This window comes from Loxodonta africana, chromosome 1 (assembly GCF_030014295.1).
Source record: "Loxodonta africana isolate mLoxAfr1 chromosome 1, mLoxAfr1.hap2, whole genome shotgun sequence".
In the NCBI taxonomy this organism is placed as follows: Eukaryota; Metazoa; Chordata; class Mammalia; order Proboscidea; family Elephantidae; genus Loxodonta; species Loxodonta africana.
Window position 1 is genome coordinate 211,430,158 of NC_087342.1, and position 26,968 is coordinate 211,457,125.

Sequence of the window (26,968 nt, forward strand, 5' to 3'; positions counted from 1 at the left end):
CTTTAAACCAAAAACATACCCTGAAACCTTCTTAAAGCCAAACAATAGTTTAACTAGTAAAAAATGTCTGCCTTGAGCATTAGGCTTTTTTCAAAACTATCTATAAGCAACCAAAGTGACAAAAGCAACTCAAAAGATTAGATAAGAACCTGAGAGGGCCGTGAGTTTATGTCAATGGGGAAGGAACAACTCAGAGAAGAAGGGTGAGAAGCGTTGTACAACTCGAAGAGTATAATTTACATACTGAATTGTACATGTAGAAATTGTTGAGTCGGTGTATATTTTGCTGTGTATATTCTCATCGACAACAAAATAAATGCATAAATAAATAAATATTGCGTAAGAATGGGAACCATGTGTTGATAGTCACTGCCTCTCCTGAAAGGCCTTACACAAGAGGGAATCTGCTTGAATTCTCACCTCACTTATATGGTATGACACTGGACTCTTTTTGGTTGTCCTTCTTCTTTAGCCAGCCCTTCCCAATCTTCTTTAAGAGCTTGGCCTCTTATACCAGGTGAGAGAAAGATGTAGCAATCTGATTCCATAAAGATTTATAGCCTTGGAAACCCTGTGGGGGCAGTTCTACGCTGTCCTGTAGGGTTACTATGAGTCAGAATCAACTTGATAGCAGTGAGACATTAAATACATTTGTTCTAATACGGTATTGTTGCTGGCTATGCTGTCCCAAACAACTACTGACTTGGGTCACTCAAAATTTCAAATCCAGTTTAGATGATAATTTCTTTCCTACTCGTATTCTAATAGTCCAGATATGAGCCAGTGAAAGTTAATAACTGTTTCATATGTAATATATTGTTGGTTTTATCACTAATTCTCTCTTCTCTGAGATTATCAACCTACTTGATATGAAAAATAGAATATGCCAAAGAGAGAAATAACTAACTGACATTACATGATCAAAATGAGTCACTTACTCACCCCGCCCTATTTTAAAATGTTCCTCCAAATTTTCTGAGTGCAGGTCTCGGTATGGCACTGGGAAAAGAACAGCAGCAGTCACTTCAGCAGCAGGAACATGTATGACTTCTGTGTGAATTACACACAGCAGATGGCAACAAGTATGAGCGCATGGGAATTCCAAACCAGCAAATCTCATTCTTGTCAACAGTGACAACAAAGGGGAACATAGCACAGTGTTTCTAAATGATGAGAAAATGTTACTATTTCAGAATGTATTTTATTAAATAAGAATTTTATAAGCAACTTCGAATGATACAGGTACCCAACAGCTGCCAAAAACTTTGACATGGTTGTACAGAGGAGTTCAAAGTAAAGACAGCAACAGCGATGCTAGGCCGTATCCCAAAAATGATCATACCTGTACATTGGATAAACACATTTCATTTCATTTCTTAAGCATTTTCACACACTCTCAAAATCCTAATATTTTTCTATAATGTTAATAAGAACAATAGGAGTGATGAAATGAAACCACAACTGTCTACTTCCCTTCTCAACACCTTCTTTTTCCAACCCCTTCCGCTCCATCCCCCTATGTATTTTTTCTATTAAGCAAAGTCAGATTTAAAACTGCAACAGTACCAAGAGGGCTTCCATGGATGCAGATACTGTCCCCTTCTAGCTCTATCCTCTGTGCCTTCCACCCTGCACAGCCCTCTTATCTTTGGCTCCCGGTTTAAATTTGGCTGCTGCTAACTATCAAAGCATTACCAGACTAGCTACATTCTAACTACAGCATTTGAACGTTCTGCATTGGCTCTTTCACTCTGCAGCCAATGGCTGCTTTGGAACCGTCTCCCCCAAGATTCATGGCCATGAGGTCATGCCCAGCTGACCTCTTCAGAACATGATCCCCTGAAGCACAGCTGTAAAAATAAAGCATTCTAAAAGCCACTTCTTATTCACCAATCCACAACATAATGTACTTTCAATTTAAGGGAACTAACACGTTTATAGACCTATGTAGATAAAAGGTGAAATAAATTAATGGAAAGGTCTTAACTTACATAAATATGTTTTCCCGTGACCAAGCAATATATAAACAAACTCTGACACATTACAGGTTCCAATAACTTAGAAAACGGTGATGGCATAAAAGCAATTTATCTGGCAGAGCCTGAGGTCTCTGAATAAACCATGCCCATCATCTTTTTTTTTAAATGTAAACATCTGTAGTTCACACATACATAGTATATGATTCCCTACAGATTATTTTACTTTTAGGTCACACAATTCAGTTTTGTTTTTTTTTTTTAACATATTCATCTGCCTTGATTTAAATGTCTTTTGTTAACTCCAACTGACGGCCTCCAACCCCTTATTCTTCCTGGTTTAATGACACTTTGATTCACTCACACTGGTTTTTCGACTCCCGATATATTTTCAGGGTGTTTTTACTTTAGGTTTATAAAAACCCAAGCAAAAGGAGCTTGTGAAAATTACAGAGAACTTTGAGGTAAGCCACTGTAACTCTCTTTTTTAATGAGACAAGATCTAAATAAAGTCAATCAAGTGAAAATTAGAAAACAATACTGTTAAACGCCTTCTATGTGAAATATATAAAATAGCCCTCTGTTTCTCCCTGATGATAGTGGTTTTCTTTGCCAGTTTCAGAGCCGTATATTTTAATATCTGATCCATAAATGTGCTTTAAAGCTTAAAAAGTGAATGTTACTAGATTCTCATTGGGTAGGTCAGGAAGGTACTTTACGCACACAGCTCACATGAGGAACTGTCTACAAGTGTCTTCTAAGCAAATTTAGGTCCACAATAATCTTCTTCTCATATATAGGCTTTTTTTTTTTCTAGAATCATATCGCCCCTAATGAGATCCATGTCATAATGTGGTTTATTATATTGATGTTGTTGTTGCTGTTGTTGTGTAGTGTTGATAAGTTTATCATTATTCCAGTCAAAACTCGATTTTATAAGTATGTTCTTACTGCCTTCTACAAATAAACTCCCTGTCCAAACCTACTAAGCTTTAGGAAATAAAATGCAATGTACATTACCTATGCAAGATTCCTGGTGGCACAATGGTTAAAGCACTCTGCTGCTAACCGAAAGGTAGATGGTTTGAAACTGCCACCCACTCTGTGGGAAAAAGATGTGGCAGTCTGCTTCTATAAAGATTAAAAAAAAAAAACCAGTGCCATCAAAGATTACAACCTTGGAAATCCTATGGGACAGTTCTACCCTGTCCTATAGGGTTGCTAAGACTCAACAGCAGTAAGTTTGGTTTGGGTTTTACATAAGAATAGTAAAACCCCATTGCCATCGAGTCTATTCCGACTCATAGTGACCCTATAGGACAGAGTAGAACTGCCCCATGGGGTTTCCAGGGAGCGGCTGGTGGATTGAACTGCTGACCTTTTGGTTGGCAGCCAAGCTCTTAACCACCAGGGCTCCAAAAATAATGAAGTAGCATTTTAATAGTAATTATAAGTTTAGTTTAAAAAAAAAAACCCTGACATAAATCTCATTCTTTTCCTTTCACATTTAGTGTGACTATTCTCAAGTATATAAGGTCGCTATGAGTCGGAATCCACTCCACGGCAATGGTTTGTTTTTTTTTTTTTTGGTTTATTCTCAAGTATAAATTGTAAATAAACATATGCCAGCTCCACACTGGTTGCAAATGTATCTTAGTCCTCAAAACAGGCAGAAAGGTCTCTCCGAACTACCCATTCAGAAGAGGTAACTATAAGATTAAACAACGTTCTACATTTTCTTTAGTCTGGGTAAAAACAGATTTCTAAGGACATTTTTACATCCCTACCAAAAAAAGTCCTTAGGCAAAAATAAAGTTTTCGAAAGTATTTCTATAGTAAGAAAGTTAGTTTCAGTAAACAATATCATTCTGTTTGTAGTAAAGACACAATAGTTCAATCTTTCTATAAACCCAGCAAATATTTCCTTCACCGTTTATATAACTTCCAAAGATCAGAATTATGGCTCCTCTTTCCCTAAGTGCTGCACAAGGTCACAGACTGATAGCTAAAAAGAAAGTCACAAAGTATATAAGAATTATAAGAATAATGTCCCTTCTATCGTATTCTGCTATTTGCAGCTTAGTTATCTTAGTATCTCTTAAGTCCAGGCTTCCAAAGGTCATGGCACTCAGAGCTGGCCTTGGTCCAGTCCTACTTTACATGGGGAGTGGCTCACGGCTTTCCTAAGAGATGATACCAGTGGTGTTCCACCCTTTTGCTATTCAGATAACAAGTTTGTATTAGGAATATTGGCTCCAACAAAGACCCCATAACACATACCAACAGGGAGTTCATGTGGTAATGCCCCAACAGCCAGAAATTAAATTCCCAAATACACCTTACGCTTCAAGAATTTAGCAGCAGGATTATTTTCTGAGGAGAACAAACTTCCCTTAAAAAAAATAAAAGGTACCTAAACCACCAACAGGGAGACAGAAAATTTTAAACTTAGATTTATTAATCTTTTCAATAATTACTTGATTGGTCAATTAATTCACCCATTTATCCAGCAAATATATATTGAGCTACAGTGAGGAAGCAGGAGGTTCAGCTATGACAGAGCGGTCTGGAATTGAAATTCAGAAGGCCTGGATTTGAAATCAACTTCCAAAACATAATATCTTTCTCACCTTAAGTGTGCCCAGTGGCGCAAATGGTTACCACTTTCTGAAAAACCAACCCCTGAAAGCCCTATGGAGAGCTGGTCTACATTGACACACATGGGGTACCCGAGTCGGAATTGACACACAGTGACCTTGACTTGGCTTTGGCCTCATTAGGTTATAAAGCATTAAATAATGAGCCATTAAGATATTAGGCTTAAATTAACATATGTAAAGTGTCTAGAACTGTGCCTCACACTCAATTTTTTGTCTTTTTAACATCGTTATGAATTTAAAACTGTGTCATCTGGAGTCACATTGGTAAAGAAGACTCAATTGCCCTTTCCCTACCGAAGATTACAATTCAGTGGCCTTATCTAATCTGAAAGAATTAGAGCACAATGGATTGTGAGACTTCTTTTTGTACTTCTAGGACCTATACTCTTCTAGTCAGAAACTTCTGTGTCTAACTTAGATGCCTCCTCTATTAATATAGTTATCAATAATCAGATCTTAAACAGGCCATTCACAATAAATAGGAAATGACAGATAAAAACAAACGTGCCCCACCTCCCAATTATGAAATCACTTCTCAGTGATCTTGCTTTAACTCTCCATAGCGCTTACTTAGCACTGATGCTCACACGCTCCATTCCTCCCTTGGCTTCTAAGATATTACCCTTGCCTGGTTTCACTCCTATCTCCCTGTGGTCACCACTTCATGACCTGGCCTCAGATTATATTACTATCCCATTTTTCATGATCTTCTATTAAGAGTTCTCCAAATGCTCCACGCTCTCTCAAATCCCCATCAAGCTGTTCCGGACGCCTGATGCTTCAAAGGGCAGCTGAGGGAAGTTCCCATTTCACCCCTCCCCCAAAGAGAGCTTAGGGCTCCTTCCAGGCCTTACTTATCACCCTCTACTTCCATCTACTTTAACACTTATCTCACAATATCCTAACTCTTGGATTATATATCAACACTCTCACTCGTCCTTGTCATCTTTGTGGGTAGCGATATAAGCTCTTGACTGCTCTTTTTAGCTGCCATCGAGTCGGCCCCCGACTCATGGTGACCCCACATGTTACAGAGTAGAACTGCTCTACAAGGTTTTCTTGGCTGTAATCTTCACGATGGCAGTTGCCAGGCCTTTCTTCCACAGAGCCTCTGGGTGGGTTAGAACCCCCCAACCTTTAGGTGCGAAGCTGATAGCAAACTGCTTGCACCACCTAGCTCTCATTGGCACTTAATTAATATTTGCTAAAAATAATTAAATAACATACATAAATTTTTTAAATTTAAAATAATGAGATCTAGATAGCCTGGGCTTCTTTTCTCCTTCTCAACTCACTCATTGCCGTCGAGTCGATTCCTACACATAGCAACCCTAAAGGACAGAGTAGAACCGCCCCATATGGTTTCCCAGGAGTGCCTGAGGAATTCAAACTGCCGACCTTTTCTGGTTAGCAGCCGAACTCTTCTGGTTAGCAGCCGAACTCTTAACCACTATGCCACCAGGGCTTCCCTTTTTTATTGAGTGCCTACTACAGACTAAAAATACTAAAAAACTACTAGGCACTTAAAAAAAAAAAAAATTTTTTTTTTTTTGCACTTTACATGTGTTTAATTCATTTAATCCTCATAGCAGTCTTTGATGTCTGTTTTAGAAGTATCCCTACTTACAGATGAAGAAACTGAAGCTAAGAGAAATGACATCACTTGCCCTAAGTCACACAACTGAATAGTGACCGAGGCACCATTCAAACCCAGGCTGTCCACTCTGAAGCCCACACCTCCGGTCATGCTCTGTACTGCCTCTCTGCCAGCCATAAATCTGATTAAGCAGTAGAACTAGCTCTCAATAAGAATTATGAAATTTACATCCCTGGAGAGTTTTAAGAGTACATTAAAAAAAAAAAAAAACTCTTGTCCCTGGAGGCAAGGGATGGACCCGATGACCACAGCAATTTCTTTCCACCACTACATACCTCTCCTTTCATTTTATGTGCTCCTTAATGCTCTCCGGAAAACAAAGAAACAAGTTTTAGTATAAAGCCAAAAAACAAACCAGCTGCATCGAGTCGATTCTGACTCATAGCAACTCATAGGACAGAGCAGAACTGCCCTAGAGGGTCTCCAAAGAGATTCAAACTGCTGACTTTTTAGTTAGCAGCTGAGCTCTTAACCATGGCACCAACAGGGCTCCGGTTTTAATATAAGACCTGCCCAAAATCTAACCACTGAATATAATCAATAAGTCAATAATTAGTAAATATTACACCACTGATAATAGGAAAAATATTTAATAGTTAAATATTTAATATTTAGCTTTAAATAAACATGAACTGAAATATAACTGAAGATATGAAAAAAATAAAAGAGAGATAATGCTACCTCTTACATTTCCCATTTTATTAGCTTCAATTGCCTACATTCTTTAGCATATTTATTTAGCCCAATACAACCAAGAGGATATATTCAAAATTTGGAGAAGTCTTTTTTAAGGCCATTCATAATCTTACATGCATTATTGAATAGACCTAAAACAGTCTTTTTTTATTTAGCTGGACCTCAGCAAGTCCAGGAAAGTAAGTTCACAATCAAAACAACAATATTTTCAAGAGCAAAATCTAAGTTTCTAAATCCTGTAGTCAAGTCACTCATTTGTCACACATATTTATTGAGGTCCAAGATCAGCTACATAATTCACAGGGCCCAATGCAAAATGAAAATGCAGGGTCCCTTGCCCAAAATGATTGATAATGTCAGGACAGACACTGTACAGCAGTAAACCAAGTGTGGGGCCTATGCTACTGCACAGGTCACATGCCCTCAAAGCTGGCCCTGTTGAGCCCTCGATTCCCTGCCAGGCACCATGCTAGGCACTGGGCGTACCACAATGGCCTTTTGACTCAAAAGCAGCACCAAAGATCCTGTTAGGCAAGGAATGGTCAAATATAAATTATGGTTAAGAGTTCAAAGAATTCTTGGATCTCAAGCTGCTACATACAGGCTTAGGGTTAAGTGCTAGTTAAAAGGATTCAAATTCAAGCGAGCTGCTCTTCAGCTTCCCTAAATGTCTTATTTTGTAAATCAACAGACCAATGAGCCTTTTTAAAAATGGATCTCATTAAAAGAAAAAAGAAAAACAGATTGAAGATTAATTAGAATGGTAAACAAAGGACCGGGACTGCAGTATTGGTAAATACCATGCATCTTACAGTGTTTGTCAGCTTAATACTCTTTGAGGAAACCCTGTGGTTAAGTGCTACGGCTGCTAACCAAAAGGTCAGCAGTTCAAATCCACCAGACGCTCCTTGGAAACTCTATGAGGCGGTTCTACTGTGTCCTATAGGGTAGCTATGAGTTGAAATCGACTCGATGGCAACAGGTTAATACACTTTGATTGTGCCCCTACTATATATGCTTACGCATCACTGAAAAATCCAATAATGTCTTATTTTTGCTGAATTTAAGCCACTTAACGAAAAAGAGAATTCTAAACATATGGCCCAGGCACATGAAACAGCATCTGCAATATGAGAGGTCGCAGTATTGTCCTCTTTATTTCTTCATTCAACCTGGTGCATGGTGGGCACTCTTCTAGCCTCTGGGGGTGCAGCAAGGGCAGGACACACACTGCCCCCCGCCCCCTTGTACAGTCCATTACAGGAGGCAGACAACAGACAAGCCACTCTTTTAAAAATGCCTTTTTAAGATATTTTAAGTTCTGATTCCAAGATGTAATGAAGGGTTTTCCTCTAAGAAGTACAAACTTCTCAGTGGAGAGGTGAAAGACATTCTTCTGCCCACCCAAATCAGAACTGTAGTTTGGGTCACTACATAGGTACAAATTATTCTGCAGCATAAAATGGACCTCCAAACATGGATAAATAGGATTAATTATATTAATTATATATAAGTAATTCAAATCACATATGTTTAGCCCATAATTCTACATGAGGTGTTGGGTTTGGGTTCATGCTATAAAAATTCATATCCTATGCAGTCTATAAGGGCTCCTCACATAACAGTTTTCATGAAACAGCATGCTAATCTGGTTGTGAGATTTAATTAAAATGTCTAAGGATCCTACTTAGCACCTTCAACAAAACGCTGCACAAAAACTGAGGATTATTGTTAATACAGATCTGGGGTAACTGATCTTTATAGTACTAAACCAAAAACCATTGCCATCGAACCGATTCTGACTCATAGTGACCCTGCAGGACACAGTAGAACTGTCCCATGGAGTTTCCATTGGAGCAGCTGGTGGATTCGAACTGCTGACCTTTTGGTTAGCAGCCATAGCTCGCCGTAGCTTTTAACTATTGCACTGCCAGGGCGGTGATCCTTATAATACTACTACTAAATAAATACTTCCTTAATACCAGTATTATAACCCCCCCCCCAAAAAAAAAAACCGTTGCCATTGAGTCGATTCTGACTCATTGCAACCCTATGAGACAGGGTAGAATTGCCCCACAGGATTTCCAAGGAGCAGCTGGTGGATTCAAACTGCTGACCTTTTGGTTAGCAGCCTGAGCTCTTAACCACTGTGCCATCAGGGCCCCTATAAATGGCCAAGCGGGATTTAAAAACAGCTGCCTTATTAAAGAGCAAATAAGCATAGTGCAGGGGACCCAACTGCAATGCGCCCGCAAAGGATGAAACTAACATCCACTTTAACTGTTCTCCTTGTTATATCAGATATACCTTCTGTATAATTTTGATATAGGGAGAGAGAAAAAAACTTGCTTAATAGAGTGCTTTACAGTTTTATAAAGCATTTGCACTCACATCATCCCATATGCCCCCTGAATCTATTTAATTATTGAATGTGTACTATAATGAGGTCTACTCTGAAATAATACCAAGGAGCCACAACTTCCCCTCTGTTCCTTTATTGGCCCATTGAGAATATCTGTATATACATTTTTGTGAATTTCATAACCAAATAACTGCTACAATACCAATTTGAGTGAGGCTCTGATGTTAAAAGAGCATTTTTGTTTTGCATTCTGTCAAAGGAAAAAAAAAAAAAACTACCAGAAAAGATATAAGTTAAAAAGCTACAGCTCTTATTCTGAATGTACTCTAAATAACTCATTTCCTTATGGCATAAATCAGCTATAAAGTTTCCCAAGGGAAATTACATCGTATTATATACACCGCTAATGATCCTGGGAGACTTAAGGAAAATATTTAGGCAACAATTATAAAAGGTCAGTGATTAACTTCAGTTTAACTCAAACATTAAAAATAATACATATGTTCCAAGTTGGGATAGCTTTCTAGGTCTATTATGAACTACTATGTAACATTTTCATCTATGAAAACCTTTCTCTGTCAAGTCTTTGGTCTAAGAAACCTTAGCAGACCTCCCAGTGAACTTTGGCATTTTGGCTGTGTGACCACACAACACTACCATTGCAAAGCTATTCATGAGTCAACCAGAGAAGTAATCACCATGATGGCTGCCCAGCTGATGATGCTCTTCTTTATCATACTGGCAAATATGTAAGACACACAAGATCCACATTTCTAAATTATAGAATACTAGTGCTAAACATGGATTCTAAATTGTAATTTGAAAGATTATCAATGCAAATAAAACCTTTTCTATTAAAAAGCCTGGATTTACTTGCTTGTCTTCAATTTTTTAAAGACTCCCTACAGCAAATAATGGAGCCCTGGTGGCACAAAGGTTAAGAGCTCGGCTGCTAACCAAAAGGTCGTTAGTTTGAATCCACCAGCTGCTCCTTGGAAACCCTATGGGGCCGCTCTATCCTTTCCTATAGGGTCGCTATGAGTTGGAATCAACTCAATGGCAGCGGCTTTGTTTTTTGGTTTTATGGCAAATAATATTAAAAATCCATCTACAATTTGAGGGCAATAAATCCAGAGCCACAGTCCTCAAATTTGAGCCCTCAAATTCACAAGATCATTAGTAATTTTTTAAACCCGATTCACTAGTTTACCTAAATAACTATTCAAATCATGAATACGCAGATAATTTGCTTGTAATGATTTTCTCTCAACGTGTATAACAGCCTAGTGTTTGTGCTTTGAACTAAACAGTCACATGTTTGCTTCTATAACAAAGTAAAAAGGTGGCAGTTAGAAGGAGGGTTAAACAAGAGGTTTCCTGTCTGGGCTTTGTGAAAAAAAAGATTGCATATTCTCTCAAGGCTAAGAAAAATCCACTCTTGGCCCTCTGCAGTCAGCATTATTCAGCACTACAGGACCCTGATCGCAGAAGCCCTCCCCTGCGTTTTGCCCATCCTACTGTCCTCTCTATTATGCAAGTGAGGGGGTCTCCCCGAGGCAAATCACCGCCCCACCTGCCTGGTCTGTGCAGCCCAGCTGAATCCCCTGACATGCTCTGTTCTGTAAAGGAAGGCATTGCAAAATCACTGCCTTCTCCCCTAGTCCCGACTCTGGGCCTTCGGCCGGAGGGAAGCAGCTGCCCGGAGGGCGCCGCCGCTGCGGACCTGAAACTAGGTCTCGGCCGGCGCTAAGGCAGTCACCGGGAGAAGCGAGCCCCACTTTCTCCGGGCAGGAAGGGGGGAGGCCGAGAGCATTTCCTGTTGTGCAGCTGAAACAAGCGGAGACGTCATCGCATGCACGCTCCCCCGGGTGTCGGCGGCCCGGGGGCCAAAGTTCAGGCACTTCCAGGGCGGGCCGAGTGGGGCCCCCGGGCGGAGGAGGGGCGCCCACGCTTCTCTCTTCTGCAGGGACGCCCCGCGCCTCAGTGACCGCACAGCCGGTGGCAGGAAGCTGGCGGAGGTACCTGAGACAAGCACCATGGTCTCACCGGGAGGAGCCGCTTTTTCTCCCTGATTAAACCGTTCTTCGCAACTCCATCGCTCTGTGCAATTTATTGCGGGCTTGCTTTCTCCCGGCACCCCTCTAATTGCCCAGAGTTGGGGCGCGGGCATGTGTTTCCAGGTGCTCAGAGGAAGCACTTCCTTTACGCAAGTTTCTTAGCTTAAGTTTTAACGTAATTTCCCCCAAAGAGGGCTCTTTTTTTCTATTAGGATCATTTAAAAATAACCAAAAGTAAGTATCATATCAGTGTTGTTGGAATTATGTCCTCCCCTCGTTTTCTCTCTCTTCTTTTAGATCCCTTAAGTAGCGGTGGGATACAAGAGAGGAAAAAGAACTCATAGCATCGGTGAGGTCAAAGAAGGCAAGAAGAACCCCTTTAAATGTTTTTCTAAAAACGTATTCTGTATGTTTAATATTACACCACTTCACAACGTACAAACTTTTACCTACTTGGTCATTAACTTTTCATATTCAAACATCTAATATAAAAATCAGAGTCTCATGAATCTTTCAATTTTGTATTTATCCAGTATAATAACAAGACGTTTGGCCATAAGATTTTATCCTAAATTTCCAATTTTCATTTGGTTTAAAAACCATAAACCAGAGTATAACCATGTGTAATTCCAGAGAAGCAGTGGCTTAAGGTTAACGATGATTAAAAAGAAGACCATAAGGTGTTGCATAATCATTTTAAAATGTTTTTTAAATGAAATAATTTATATCAAATTACAGATTCTGTTCTCATGGTGAACCAACGTTATAAATGATACCTCACACTGATGTCTGTAACATTTAAAATAAACGATGAATTTCATTAAATTCATTATCCAAGTCTACCCAGCTTTCATAAAGTTTTCTTTATAGAAGGTTACTGAACTTTTTTTATAAACTTATATAATTAAGACTGTACAATGTAATGAAAAGTTTTTCATATCCAGTCCCCCATTTACTACCTAAGGGCAATATCAAAGGTAAGCAAGGCTTCACTTAATAGTGTTCTAAAGCCCCTGAATACTTCTTCTGTTGCCTTATTTAACAAACAGCCGAACAACACAACTGAATATTTTATCAGTAGTTAAGAGCTCAGGCTGCTAACGAAAAGGTCGGCAGTTCAAATCCACCAGCCATGCCTTGGAAACCCTATGGGGCAATTCTACTCTGTCCTATCTCTATGAGTTGGAATCAACTCAACTGCAACAGGTTTTCTGTTTTTGTTTTTTTAATTAGAGTTTACCATTTACTTCACATATATTCTTATTTTCATTTGCCAAGAAAAAGGCTCAGAAAACTGAAATCTTCCTTAGGCCAGCACTCAGGTCAGGACTCACACACATTCATGGACCCAATTCTTTAGATTATCCTATTTTATAATCCTAATTACAGACTAAATGATATCAGTATTACTATATACTTATTATAGACTGAAGATATAAAGACCAGTATGATAGTAATAATATAAACCTACTTGTGAATAAATACAGAATTGAAAAATATAAGCCAGACAAACACACTGATTCTTCAGGTTCCTGGGGCTATTTCCAAATGCATCTCTTTTATATTATCAAAGAAAACAAATGAAGGGTGAGACTAAAAGAGTGCTTTGCAAAGCAACATATTTTACAGTTTCTCTTTAGAAACTGCAGGGAAATTTTTTAAATGTGCCAACTTTGTGGTTTAAAGTACATTGAGAGTGCGTATTTCCAACCTGATAAGACATATCATCACTTCAAAGAAAAGGACTGAAACTTGAAGTTTCCCAGATTAATCCCTTTAAAACTCATGATTTTAGGATCAGTTTCATGTAGACGGCAGTTGTAATACAAGAGTAACAGTGAATTGCCACTGTAATATTTGAGTCACGATGTTTCTGAGATCCCAGTCTCTCTACCACAAGATCTTCCATCTTTTCTTAGATGTGAAAAGTCTTTGAAATAACTAGACTGTAAGATGAACCAGACTTGTCTCAAAGCTGGCCCCCTCTCTAAAAATAATCAAAGGGCATACTGAGTTTTTTTTCTTCTCTCATAATATTCAATATTGAGTATTCTTCTTCTCAAATGAGTATTCACCCACCATTTGTTACTGGCGGGAAACTGTCTCCCAAGAAATGCAATGACAGAATCATCAGGGCACTCTTCTTTCTCAGGTCCACATCCCATTTCCATCATCTGTCACAAGCTTGCATTGTTCCTCCAGAGTCAGTATTTTCTCAAATAGAAGCCCAGCTCAAAATTACATGCCTGAAGCACAGTCATATGAAGATAGCTCACTGAGGGAATGGACATTTACAGGGATGAAGAGAGAACTGCATTCATTCATATATGTGAGTGAATATATGAATGAATGAAGTGTTTGTGAAAAACCTACCTACCAACAGGCTTCACAGTCTTTCGTGTCAATAAGATCCTTTTTCTACTTCAGTATTTCCAAGTCAGTGATTTCATTTTTCTTACAAACTCCCCAAGAAACTATAACCTCCTCTTCATTAAGTGGCCCTCAGCACAAATTACTACTGCCTTGGTCCCTCCAAGGTAGATAATGGTACAAAGCACAGCACCTGCAACTAAGAAGGTCCCAGAACCAACAGGTGGTTTAAGGCTACAGATAATCACTTTATTTCTGAGGATTCGTAAACAAACAACCGGAATATGATTAACCTGTTCCCCAAAGAATTAATAAATAAAAATGAAAACTACATCATATGAAGCCTAACTGAAGGAACCCAGAATGTAGAGCCCGGAGAAAAGAATACTCAAGGGGAATATGCGTGCTATCTTTAAATAACTGTAGCATTGTCATGAAAGACAGTGACTAAACGTGTGCTGAGTCGTTGCAGAGGACTCAACTGCTGATAGATTGAAAAGTCCCAGAGAGCAACAGGCCAGCCTGAGAAAGAAAGAGGTGTTTACGCAGAGACTGGATGCAGGCGGTTCTAGAGGAAAGGTTTCTCGCTCAGTTGGTGGTTAAAGGATGCCTCTAAAAATCTTACTAATAATCTTACCTATGTTTCTATGAAACCCTTCACACTGCAAAGTGTCCTGTCATCATTTTACAAGTCAAAATCAATACATCAGAACCTTAGGCCTAAGCAAATTAATCAGCATAATTTAAATAATTCACTGGCAGTACTCCAAATTGTATCTGAATGACAGGAAGAAGGAAAACTTTTCACAAAATGCTAAACTAATACTGAAGATGCAGCTTGCTCAAAAACCAAGATCTGACCCATCTAGAAAAAAATCAAGGGGAAAAGGTCACACCGAAAAAGGCTACACGCTATTTGCATATTCTCAAAGACCCTCAAAATCTCAGCTCTTCACTCCTCCCTCTTCCCCCTACTTATTTTTTGGAAATGTTTACACGTCAAACATAAGAACAGTAGTATGATTTACACAACTGTGTGGCACATGTATATTGAGACAAAACTTAAGCCAAAACCCATTGGTTCAAAGATCATAAATGTTCAATGTACTTGCAGGCATTGTTTGCTTTTTCAGCTATGAGAAGGTTTAGTATAACCACAGCGAGCTTCAATGCCACATAAACTTTGTTATTAATTTCAAAATGTCTTTGTCTTCTCATTGCACCCCTTCCAAACCATCATCCATCAGAATGCAGGAAAATAAAGACAAATGAGCAGGACAATTTCTTCACAATTTAACTTCCTGGAGTTATCTGCTAAGACTTAAAAGTTTTCCAGATCAACTGTTAATACCCACCATGACTATTGTCAGAATTTTTTAGGCTGAACATTAGGAAACCCTGGTGGCATAACGGTTAAGTGCTATGGCTCCTAACCAAAAGGTCAGCAGTTCAAATTCACCAGGAGCTCCTTGGAAACTCTATGGGGCAGTTCTACTCTGCCCTATAGGGTCACTATGAGTCAGAATTGACTTGAGAGCAATGGCTTTGCTTTGGTTTGGTTTTAGGCTAAACATCAGCAAACTCCCACCAAACATAGCCAAAAATCAACTGATGACTGAACAAATTTGGAGTTTGTCCATTAGAAAAATCTAATCTCCGACACTTACTGTCCAATTATTTGTTATGTTCTATACTCTCCGCTGATTCATTTTAAAAGGTCATTTAGAATATTCTTAGCCACCTGGCCCATTTTAAAAATTACACTTGATCAAATTTGGGCACCAAGTTCATCAAGAATATTACTGAGACCATTTGAAGAAGTAAGCAGAGTACAAATTCCAAAAGCAAATGTCATTGTATTCTTTTTCTTCTGGTTGAATTGAGTGTGGCTATTTCAATGTATTTTTACACAGGTGTATAAATGACCTACACAAAATTTACATCCGTCAGAGGATATTACAACAAGCTATGGAGTTGATGACCGTTGTCTTTTTGAAAAAATTACATATGCCCGTAATAAATTACATCAATAACAGGCAATTATCTCAAGAACACTCTACTTACCCTTGTCACAAATGTATTGCTGTGTATCTAATTTTTTTCAACAACTGAATTATTCTCAAAACTTACCTTTACTTCACATCCTAAAAATAGCTACTCCGATTCTCTTGTGTTCCCTGCTTTATTCCCAGGAGGTACAGCAGTGCTATAAACAATACTTCATTTTTAAAGAGGAAGAAATAATGAAATACAACAGAGATACAGCCACTTGGCCTGAACCATTTTGAAAATCAATAATAAAGCAAGCAATAAGCTAGTGGGGTCACGGTTTACAGTCTTCCCTTCTGGTGTCCTTTACAGGCTAGGCCCTAACGAGCACATTCTCACAACATGGGCAGAAAAGATATCTGAAATCCTCATTTTATCCAGAAACTCCATGTTTCTCCCAACATAAACTTTGACACATGGCGCCTGACAAGAAAATAAATCAAATGTTTATAACCCTATATTTTTCCCTTGCTTAGAGGAGTAAGGATTTCTCAAATATAAATATCAGCAGAAGAAAGAAAAATAAAGTTTTATAATTGCTCACGGGTAATTAGAAGCTGAACTGCACATGACCTATCCATAAAGTATTGGACCAGCCAGCAGAACTGTACCATGGGACACTACTACATTGCCAAGACAGATTTCATCACTAGCTTTACATGAGAGGAGGTAGACAGATTCACCCCCAGCCTCTCCTCCTTCATTTTTCTTTGCCTTCACTGGGCAAAGATAATGTAATGGCCAAAAGGAATACACTCTCTCCTTTATATCTAACCCAGCTAAGAAGGCCAATCAAGAAACAACTCTTCCTCACACCCAACACCCATGAGCCACGATCACCTTCATACAGCTTTCTCTTCTCAGAACCCTGAAGAAAATATGGCCAAAGAAAACTACCCTACATGGAAGAATTCTAGTTCAACTATTAACTTCTCTACCCCACTGTAGGAAAAAATTACCTCAACATGGCTCCATCTGTTCACTTGCTGTAAAAACAAATGTTAAATGCAGAGCCCAGGAAGCCTTTGACGGTGGTGCTAAGAGGTGTTTGTGATCCTTGGGTGGACAGGCAAGAGGCAAGAAGCACTTAAGGGTGGGCAGTCTGACAGACTCTGGCTCCTGGAGCAAAGGCTAATTAGGACTTTATTCACACTGAGGACTTCCCTTATTTGGCTCTGATGACCCCCACCTTACAGTATGTCAAAATGTATTTTCTTATCACCTATAATTTTTTTTTTATACTATAAGCATCTTGAGAATTAAGACTTTACGTATTGACCAATGATCTACCGTGTGCCTATCTCCTAATTGAATTATGTAAAACTAGTACCTTTTCCAAAACTGTTTTACTATAAGTATATAATAAGCAATGTTTTCATTAGTGATAAGTCTTACAATCCTTTTTTAACTGTTATTTGAGAGACCTCCTATAAAAGTAGGGAATCCTGAAAACACTGTAAAGTGTTAGAGTGAATTTGCCATAAAATATTTCTAAATTAATCCATTAGAATATAAACTCCAGGAGGGAAGTGATTTTTTTTTTTTTTTTAACTATTTTGTTCAAGATAAATCCCTGGAGTCTAGGACAGCACCTTGGCCAAAGCAGACACCTAATAAATATTAATAAATGAACTAATAATTTTTTTTTTAAGTCAGCAGTTCCATGAACACTCCAGTTTTGCCTCCTAAGCAGATTTTAAGGCTCTTCAAATAAACATTAGTTCTCTGGTTTATGCAATTTGTGTAGATGCTCAGGCTGGGGTAATTTAGGTCCCAAAGTCTATTCTTAGACCCAAAACTCCCAAATGATTACCCACAGAGAGCCAAAGAATGTAGTTCACTTCATTAGTGTAGCACTGGCTGAGCTGAATGAGAAAACCCCCAAATTTCAATTGATATTTCCATGTGTTAAATGTCAAAAAACATGCGCATTCTGAAACTGTTCCTTAAACTATTTCAATCAAGAGTTTAATAAAACCTGTTTAAGAAATATTTTACTGTCACAATAATTTGAGTTCTTTGTGTTTTTCTTTTAGTCTAATTCCTTCCTAATAAAAATCATAACTACCAGATATTAAATGTTTATTGCCTACTCATTGAGATTGATACAGATATTCTCACAAAAATTTCACAATCACCCTTAAACAGGTATGATCCTGCTTCTTTTGTAACCTCAGAGAGGTGAGGCGACTTCCTGAGTTCCCCAAGCTGGTGGCAGAACTGGAATTCACCTAGTTAAGTTATATCTTACTTCAAATCTCCAGGCTCTTAACTCCTCAACTACCTTCCTACCTGACAGGGGCACATCCACATACTGCTGGGGGAACATTGTGCTAAGTGATAAAAATGGCCACTGTTTTTCTTTTTTAACTTTTGAGATAATTTTTGCTGTGAAAACAAATTCTTTCTGCTACTTGGAATGGTGAAAAGACTATGTGTTTTCATAGTCCCATAGCCCTGAGTTCAAATTCTGCTTCACCAATGACCAGCAGAGTGTTCTTGTAAAAATCATTTAACCTGAGTCTCAGTTTCCTTAAGAGTAAATATGCAGATAATAACACCGATTCTGCTCAGAGTCGTGAAGAGTAAGTAAGGTAATGTACCTTTAAGTGCCTGGTATGGAGCCTGGCACAGAGTAAGTGCTCTTTAAGCATAAATTCCCTTCCTTCTAACGGATTTGCTAAATTGGCACTGTGCTGACTTTTTTAAGTGTTTAGTTCATCCTTATACTACCATAATTACACATAATAATTACATATAATACCATAATTACATAATATAATGACATTGTATTCTCTATAGCTATAAACCACCACTCATCTATCAGTTTGTCGTATTGTAGTGGCTTGCGTGTTGCTGTGATGCTGGAAGCTATACCACTGGTAATTCAAATACCAGCAGGGTCACCTACGGTGGACAGGTTTCAGCTGAGCTTCCAGACTAAGACAGACTATGAGGAAGGAACTGATTATCTACTTCTGAAAAAAAACAGGCCAGTGAAGGCTTTGTGGATAGTAACAGAACACTGTCTGATACAGTGCCGGAAGATGAGCCCCTCAGGTTGGAAGGTATTCAAAAAAACAACTGGAGAAGAGCCGCCTCCTTAAAGCAGAGTTGACCTTAATGACAATGATGGAGTCAAGCCTTCTGGACCTTCATTTGCTGATGTGGCACAACTCAAAATGAGAAGAAACAGCTGCAAATATCCATTAGTAATTGGAATGTGTAATGTATGAAATATGATTCAAGGAAAACCGGAAGTTTTCAAAAATGAAATGGAACTCTTGAAGACCAATATCCTAGTCATTAATGAGCTGAAATGGACTGGTATTGGCCATTGTGAATCAGTCAATAACATGTACTACTATGCTGGGAATGACAAATTGAAGAATGGTGTCACATTCATCATCAAAAAGAACATTTCACAATCCATCCTTCAGTACAATGCTGTCAATAACAGGATAGCCATAAGCCTACAAGGAAGACGAGTTAATACAACTATTATTCAAATTTACACATCAACCACTAAGGCCAAAGATGAAGAAATCAAAGATTTTAACAACTTCAGCAGTCTGAAATTGATGAAAAATGTGCAATCAAGATACATTGATAATTACTGGTGATTGGAATGCCAAAGTCTGAAACAAAGAAGGATCAGTAGTTGGAAAATATGGCCTTGGTGAAAGAAATGACACTGGAGATGACATGATAGAATTTTGCAAGACCCATGACTTATTCACTGGAAATACTTTTCTTCAACAACATAAATGGCAACTGTACATGTGGACCTCCCAAGATGGAATACACAGGAATCGAATTGACTATATCTGTGGAAGAAAACAATGGATAAGCTCAATATCATCAGTTAAAACAAGGACAAGTCCTGACTGTGGAAGAGATCATCAATTACTCATATGCAAGTTCAAGTTGAAGCTGAGGAAAATTAAAAGAAGTCCACAAGAGCCAAAGTACAACCTCGTGGATATACCACCTGAATTTAGAGACCATCTCAATAACAGATTTGACATACTGAACACTAATGACTGATGACCAGATGAGTTGTAGAATGGCATCAAGGATATCATACATGAAGAACGCAAAAGGTCATTAAAAAGGCATGAAAGAAAGAAAAAAACAAAGTAGATGTCAGAAGAGGCTCTGAAACTTGCTCTTGAAGGTAGAGTAGCTAAAGCAAAGGGAAGAAATGAAGCAAAAGAGCTTAACTGAAAATTTCAAAGGGCAGCACAAGAAGACAATGTAAAGTATTATAATGACATGTGCAAAGACCTGGAGATGGGAAACCAAGAGGGAAGAACATGCTCGCCATTTCTCAAGCTGAGAACTGCTGAAGAAAAAATTCAAGCCTTGAATTGCAATATTGAAGGATTCTATAGGGGATTCAAGCCATGGCATTTTCAATCTCCTCATATGCATGCAAAAGCTGGACAATGAATAAGAAACACCAAAGAAGAATTGATGCCTTTGAATTATGGTGTTGGTGAATAATATCGAATATGCCATTGACTGCCAGAAGAACGAACAAATCTGTCTTGGAAGAAGTACAACGGGAATGCTCCTTAGAAGTGAGGATGGCAAAACTTTGTCTCACTTACTTTGGACATGTTATCGGAAGGGACCAATCCTTGGAAAAGGACATCGTGCTTGGTCAGCAAAAAAGAGGAAGACCCTCAACAAGATGGACAGATGCAGTGGCTGCAACAATGGACTCCAACATAGCAATGATTGTGAGGATGGCACAGGACTGGGCAGTGTTTTGTTCTGCTGTACACAGCATCACTATGAGTCAAAACCGACTTGATGGCACCTAACAACATAACTGCAAAACAGAATTTATAAACTGATAGAATATGAGCTGGATAAGGCTTTAGAGCCATCTGTTCCAATCCTTTCCATTTCCAAATGAGGTCCACAGAGTTTAAATGACTTGTTTCCAAGTTTTCACAGCAAGTTCACGGCGAAGGCTGGACTAGACCTTCTGACCTCCCCACCACCACCCTCACAACACCCCAGTTTTTGCCTCACGTTACACAAGTACCACAACACATGTAATTTTCAGACAATTAAGCAGTATAAAATAACCTCAATTTAATTGCATTCAATTAACAAGCCAAATTAGCATTTCATATGTACACTATTAAACTAGTTGTCTGGCTTCCAAAAGAAAACGCTGTTTCAAGTGACTCTAGCATTTTAGAGAACAAAGATACTTAGACAATTTAAATTACCTTGTCTATAATCTCCCTAATATGGAATTAGACATAATCCCCATTTTAAAAGAAATGCTTTCTGCAATGATCAGAATGAGAATTTAGGTGGTATTTTAGGCATCCAAATGTTAACTCTCACTGAACGCACATGATTTTCTAAGATTTGTACGTGTGTGAGTGCCGGCATACATGTCTGTACACATGTGCATACGGACACGTATGCCTGTACAAATGTGGATGTGTCTACATTTACCTACTGTCTAGTTTCAAAAGCCCCACATTTTTTACAGGGCTTCTGAAATCAAGTGAATCTGCCACAATGCAAATGATAAGAGCTTCCCTGATCTGCTTTCTTTTTCAGAGAAAATGAAACCACCAAATAAATCTTTGCCAAAGAAAGCACTGCCATTTCAAATACACCACACTACACTGTCTGGTACAGGTAGTCCCAAACTTACGGCATATTTGAGTTATGATGAACCACACTTATGACCATATATATATATATATATATATATTTTGTATATCTTATGGTTAGTAATATGTACTACATGCAACGTTGCAGGGTACAATTTGCTGATGTTATCATTCTCCAATGTTTACTCACAGATGTTCAAAGATGAGGTTTTTACAGATTTTTACTGATAATAAAAGGCAATAATAATGAAAACAAACAAAGAGGTATTTGACTTGCGTCAGAACAAATCTACGACAGTCACCAGAACAAACCCCGTTGTAGGTCGAGGACTACCTGTATTGTCATGTTTTAGGTACATTTGTTGCTGCTGTTGTTGTCAGTAGCTGCTGTCCAGTTGTCCCAAGTCATGGCACCCCATGCACAATGTATCAATTAAAGAAAGGTACTTGAATTAACTTTTAAGGGAATTACTTATCCTTCCTTATATATCTATAACTCGTAATAGAAATATCTTGTGATTCTAGGTGTAAACATTTTTATTAATTTGTGTTCGATGGCCAACCTTCACTATTAACATTTATGAATATTTTTTGCAGTAAAACATTTTATAGTAGGTTAAAATAATCATACATAGTATTTTACATTAACATGTCATTCAAACTGACAATCATATCGGTGAGTCTAAAGTATGCCATATAAATTTGTCCATGTTTCACAAAACACTTTAATCAACCTTTCTATTTACTATTATTGGTTTTTTTGCTTTGTTTTGTTTTAAAGGTGCTTTTAAGATGCCCATTAACAGGGTGAAAAAAATTCCTATTGCCACTGCAGTAATAACAGTCTTCTCTTTTTGGACATAACAGCAGTCTACTTGCCTTCTTGTCTCCAGGGAATTCGTCCCATATGCCCTTGTAATCTTTCTAAAACACAGACTTTATAGCAACACTTTGCTGCTCCAAAACCTTAAGGGAAGTCCAGCTTTCTCAGCAGAGCTTTGTGGCCCATACAATCTGGGATCACTCTGTCTTTCCAGGCTCATCCTACTCCTGAGACTTGTCACTATCTCCTGGTATTGCCCCCATGCCCCGACCACAGATAAATAGATTACACTGAGACCCTCCATTTCCTCTATACTTAATGAAATTCTACTCCACCCTCAAAAAAACAAAAAAACCAAAGCAGCTGCCATCAAGTCGATTCCGACTCACAGCAACCTGCCAGGACAGAGTAGAACTGCCCCATAGGGTTTCCAAGAAGTGGTGGCCGATTCAAACTGCCAAACTTTTGGTTAGCAGCCAAGCTCTTAACCACTTCGCCACCAGGGCTCCACCCTCAAGGCCCAGCCCCAAAATCACCTCCTTCCACAAAGGCCCTCTCATCTTTCCGGTTGGAAATGACCAAGCCTCCATTTATATACTTTACTTTCACTTGTAAGTTTTAGTGAAATTTAGTTATAAACCACACGCTTTCTCTAGATTGTATAATTCTTGGAGTCAGGGATCCTTTTATCTTTCAGTTACTCATTCTGTACCTTAAACGGAGTAGTCATTTAATAAATAATAAAAATAAACCAGTTGCCATTTAGTCAACTCTGATTCATGGCAACGCCACGTGTGTTAGAGTAGAACTGCGCTCCCCAGGGTTTTCGAGGGCTAATTTTTCAGAAGATCACCAGAACCTTCTCCAGAGGTGCCTCTGGGTGGACTCAAACCACCAACCTCGGGGTTAGCAGCGAGCATGTTAACTGTTTACCCACTCGGGTACTAAAAAACCAGACTGTTACCATGGAGTCAATTCCAACTCATAGCAACCCTACAGAACAGAGTAGAACTGCCCCGTAGGGTTTCTAAGGAGCAGTTAGTGGATTCGAACTGCCTTCCTTTCGGTTAGCAGCTGAGCTCTTAACCACTCCACCACCAGGACTTCACCCCAGGACTAGCTGACTTTTATTGAACACTTTATACATACCAATACATATTGCGAATTAATTATTTTGTCTGTTCTGCACGTAAAGAAACGAAGCTCACACAGCCAGTCAGCAATAGGGCTGGAGGGCCTCACACGGTCTGACTCCAGAGCCTAAGCTCAGAACCACTACATACACAGACTCTTGTTGTTAACTTAATTGAATTTGTTACATTACGTAAAACGTAGAATGGAGCCAATTAATAAAATGATCTAGCTGACAAAAAGGAATGTGAACCCAAGATTACAGAAAGGAATGCAATTTTTCAGTAACTTCTTTTCCTATTCTTCTACATCACATGCTTTTATGTGTCACACTGACCATCAGCCACATATGGAAAGTAAAAAATCAGATCGAGATTTCTCCCAAAATCCTAATATTTGCAATCATATACAGAAATTGTCTGGGGAATTGAATGTTTCCCTCTTCCACCGCTTGTTTAAAAACATATAGATTCAGCTCATGCAGAGACGAATTGGTTACTTCACACAGTGATCTTGTAAAGGCTTCTGAATTGGTAGTTATTCATTAATTTAATCAATGGTACTGGCCAATCTAGTTAAATGGAGCCCCAAGTTTGTATTTAAAAAAAAAAAAAAAACCTTAAATTACTTGTTCTTTAAAAAGATATCTGAAAATAATAACCTATATCTGAGTCCCCAAAACTAAAGTCAGCATACACAAAGTCACAAAAATTTTCCAGGGGGTCAGGGACCATTGATATTACAGCATTGTTACATGTTGTGCACGAGCCTCCTCCAGCTTCTAGACCCTGCTCCCACAATTCCCTCTCCAATGATCAGTCTCTGAGATGCCCTGATTTGCTAAGAGAAGTCTCCTTTACTCTCAAGAGCATCCTGGTTTGGACCATCAGTGATGTGGTCAGTCTGCCCTTAAGGCCCTGCCCACAGGTCTGGCCTCACCTTGTTTCACTTCTCTCTGGTTCTCTGACCTCCAGCCCCACTCACTGGCTTGCTTTCAACTCCTGGAAACATGGTACCATCTCCAGTCTCAGGATATTTGACTGTTTCCTTTTTATTTAACACTCTTGCTCTTCCCACCCACCTATCCATCCTTCAGTCTCTTCACCCCTAGGGTCAGGCCCCCCTGATACATACTCTCTTGTTTCTTCTTGTTAGCTCTTGTCAGCCCCCACTCGAGGCAACCCGCTGCACAATGGGATTGGACCTTTGTGATTCAAAGGGTTCTCACTAATTTTCTTAAGTAGATCACCAGGCCTTTCTTCCTAGTCTATCTTAGTTTGGAAGCTCCGCTAAAACCTGTTCAACATCACAGCAACACTGACAGATGAATGGTGGCTGTGTGAGATGCAGCAACAGGGAATCAAACCTAAGTCTCCCACATTGAAGGCAAGAATTCTACCACTGAACCACCGCTACCCTCATAACAAATGTGGTGTTACAGAAACTGTTCCACCATGTGATTAATATCTGTCCAACCCCATTTAAATATAAACTCCTTTTCTGGTCTGGGTTATAACACCCCTGATGTCAAGCACAAGACCTGACACATAGTAACTACTTCTTGAATGAACGGATGAATGAATTGTATCAATGAAATACCTGTCATAGTACTCTAAAGAGAGGACTAAGATTATATGCGAGTAACAAGTCAAAAATGCTAGCCCTGGGTTCTTCCTGGTCTTAAATACAACCACCCTGTGACCCTGAAGTGACAGGCCAGGCTTGAAGGAAAACAGATTACACCTGCTTTCTGCCCGGAATTGCCCTCAGACACACAAACATCCTTTTTACCTCTTGTATCCAAAGTACTAAGCTCTACATATTTGTCTAAATAGTTAGACCCCAACTTGTAAGCTAACAAGAAATCCAAAGTTATGGACACTTCATAAAACAGATCACATGTCATAGCTAATGTCTCAAACTATGGGTAGTGGAGTACAGGGTAAGATTAGCACATATCTGGCCCAGAACAACAGCGACCCAAATATCAGGTAGTTCTGATTCTATTCTAAGTGCAGCTGTGAAGCTAATAGAGGTCTGTGCCTATCTTAATGCTGGAACCCATAGTCCATCTCAGAGAAGCAAAGATTGTACAGACCAAGAAAGCTAAATTAGAAGATTCTGAAGTTGGACCATAAGAGAGAAAACGCTGAGCTATTTTCCCATATTACTCAGAACGATTTCACAGCTACAGATACTGATTTACAACCTCTTTTTTTTTGTTGTTGTTAGCTTTGTCATAAGTAGCATATAGGAAGCAATGATTTTGATTGCAAAATGTGATCAAATATTAGGGACAAGTAGAAAATAATGCTACTTCTCATCTAATTCCCTTCAAATAAACACAATTCAATTTTCATGAGGTCTCCCCCCATATTTCTTCACATCTGTGTTCACCTATCGCTTCCAACAGTGTGAAACCCGCAGGCTTTGTCAAACAGCCCTCACTTGAATATCACCATAAAATGAAACAAACAAACAAAAAACCATTGCCATGGAGTTGGTTCCAACTCATAGCAACCCCTATAGGACAGAGCAGAACTGCCCCATAGGGTTTCCAAGGAGCTCCTGGTAGATTCAAACTGCCAACCTTTCGGTTAGCAGCCAAACTCTTAACTACTATGCCACCAGGGTTCCCAAATAGCCTTACTCAATTTTAACCAAGGGTCTGCCTAGGTGGTTAAAGGAAACATATATACTCTGGAAGGTTTGAAGTTCCTTGTGAAACCTGAAGTCCACTAGGTTAAGTTAGCAAACCTCCTCTGTTTTTACTTTTTTAACATCATTTTAAAAATTGCAATACTCTTTTGCCAAGTTTTACCCAATAAATTCATGAACTAGAAGCTTATCACTGAATTTTCAGGTGGAGATTTAAATGATCAACCATTTCTCCACCCACAAGGCGAATGCATAGACCAACAGAATTTCTACTGACGCTGTGTATCAAAATGTGAAGTGTTATTTACTGTGAACAAACTTAGATTAGTGGCCTGTTTGATCCCCAGCCACAGGTTTGTTGATCTTCCCTTATTATATCAGGTATTATTAAATTATTTTACATTCTAATGGATTACACTTTGATTCATGCCAAATAACATTTTTTTTTAAACTGTTTTTGCTACATACAGACTTTCAAATTAATTTCGGCTAATTCCTGATGGTAACTCAAACATCTAAAACCAATACAAATAAAGTGCTTGTGATTTGTTGTTGCTGCTGCTGAATTAAGACCTTTTTTTTTAATGGCAGATTTTTAAACAAGATTCTTCATTTTAAACTGAATCAGGATAAATGATTGAACCTAGTTTTCTGAATAGTAACAAAGCGCTAAAGGCGCAAGCATACACACGTAGCCTTATTCCACCGGGAATGCCGGCATACATGTTGTCCTGTTTTGTTTTCATAGTAACAAGGTTTACAAACACACCTCATGTAAAAGGAAACTGATCAATCAAGAGACTCTGTTGGCTAATCTTTCAGTGTAGTCAAACAACAGGATTTTGTTATGTGGTAATGTATACATAGCAAATGCACTTTCATAT

At 38.7% G+C, this 26,968-nt stretch overlaps 2 protein-coding genes across 3 annotated transcripts in view; both read right to left on the reverse strand.

Moving 5' to 3' along the window:
- The window catches only part of HIVEP2 (HIVEP zinc finger 2), a 237,244-nt gene that overhangs the window by 205,948 nt on the left and 4,328 nt on the right, over positions 1-26,968 (reverse strand). The window lies entirely within an intron of this gene.
- LOC135232453 (uncharacterized) overlaps positions 1-26,968 on the reverse strand; it is a 70,435-nt gene that overhangs the window by 38,625 nt on the left and 4,842 nt on the right. Inside the window, exon 2 of the mRNA XM_064291576.1 lies at positions 943-999. The gene's annotated coding sequence lies outside the window, so the exon portion shown is untranslated. The remainder of the gene's footprint in view (positions 1-942; positions 1,000-26,968) is intronic.